Source organism: Brassica oleracea, chromosome C2 (genome assembly GCF_000695525.1).
Source record: "Brassica oleracea var. oleracea cultivar TO1000 chromosome C2, BOL, whole genome shotgun sequence".
Taxonomy (NCBI): domain Eukaryota; kingdom Viridiplantae; phylum Streptophyta; class Magnoliopsida; order Brassicales; family Brassicaceae; genus Brassica; species Brassica oleracea.
Window position 1 is genome coordinate 15,522,285 of NC_027749.1, and position 1,809 is coordinate 15,524,093.

A 1,809-nucleotide genomic window follows, 5' to 3' on the forward strand; every position below is an offset into this window, starting at 1 on the left:
CATCTACCTTTTTGTTTTTATTGATCCTATAATAACTTTGTTACATAATTTAGAGAATGAAAATTGGAGAAGATGAACGAAACGAGATGGCTACGATTTAAATGCTTATAGTTTTTAGGTTTTTTTTTCAGTACAATCTTTAGGTATTAGGATTATTTGAATCATATTTGGGATTTTTATAAAAATATATGGAAGTTAAGAAAAAATGAAAAACAAAACTTTAACTGAAATTTACAATATATTAACATATATATATATATATATATATATATATATTTATAGATAAAAATATATTAGATTATTGGTTTGGTTTGGTTTGGTTCGGTTTGAACCCAAACCAAACCAAACCATTCGGGTTGAGTAAAACATGAACCAATTGGGTTATGTAAAGAGCACGGTTTGGTTTAGATCGGTTTAACTTTGGTTGGTTTGGTTTGGATCGGGTCGGTTTGGGTTTTTTGCCCATCCCTTATATAAATATTCTCCCATCTTTTTGGGCAGCTGCGATTATGAACCCCTACAGGGAATACAAAATGTTCAGGAATCCAAATGAGAAAAATTCTGGGAGGATTATCTCACTCTTTGAATTTCTAAACTTGGCAAAGAACTTCACTTCTCTCTCCAGTGTTTTGATCAGTGTAGAGGTTAGTTCTTATACCTCTTAATAGTTAATACTCAAAATTTTAGCAACCAGACTGTGACGTCTTCTAATGGCCAAATCACTTTTTGTGTCCTTTAGTATGCAGTGTACCTGAGAGAGAAGCAAGGGCTCGACAAAATCGAAGAAAAAATTGGTGATATTAGTGACTCTGCTATTGAAGATATAAAGAAATTTGCTAATGCTGTTGTCATCACAAAATCATCGGTCTTTGTTTTTCCATACGCTGGTTATTTTGTCACTGGGAAAACCAATGTTGTGGAGAGACTGCAGAAGTCTAAGCTCCTGGTTTACGTGGAACTCTTTCAGAATGAGTTTGTATCTCAACCATATGACTTTTGTTCTGATGCAACTGTTGAGATAAACACATATATCACTGGAGCCCGTATCAATGGAACCATAACAGAGTTCCCTCTCACAGCTGCAAGATACAAAAGTAAGTGGTCTAAAATTACAACGAAATGTCTCACAAATTCCTAACTTTGTTTCTCTTATTCAGGGAACCAATGTTTGGGCATGGGCAGAAAAGAAACTCCATCTTACATGTCCCCTATTCAACCCGGTATCCTCTTAAGCCTTGTGAATCCTAAGTCCTTACCTCCAGCAGAAGCTCCAACCCCGGTTTTCACAGCAGAGGATGTCACGGAGTCTCCACAACCTCCGGTTACAGAAAAATCCCCATCCTCATCAACCAATGCACAAGCACATAGGCCTAGCGGACAAACTCGACTGACTCTATCTCTCCGCCTCTCTGTTTTTGCCTCGCTTCTAATTCTGTGATCAACCTTTGATATCATCTCCTCTCTGTTAATAATGTCTTTTTTCCCTATGTAACCCTGGCGAGTCTTTGAGGCTGCCCTTCTGTTTGTTTGTAGTGCCAACTTCTTGGTGTGTAACAATAACTCCTACTAGGTGATAACCCTCCGCGGAATTATGGAATAAAAGATATTATAATTTTAAAACTATACTGCTTAATTTATTAGTATAATTTAAATATATTTAAATTAAAAAAATATGAGAGTAAGCATTTTTAATATTTTGTTTTAGTTTATTACCATTTTTAATATTTTGTTTTTTTTGTTTAGATTAATTTAAAATGTAAAATGTAACTATAAACTAATTTATTTTATTAAAATGAAGATCAATTTTGG

General features: G+C 34.3%; 1 pseudogene; it reads left to right on the top strand.

Annotated features, from left to right (window-relative positions):
* LOC106327362 overlaps positions 1–1,514 on the top strand; it is a 22,911-nt pseudogene extending 21,397 nt beyond the window's left edge.
* The last annotated feature ends 295 nt before the right edge of the window (positions 1,515–1,809 follow it).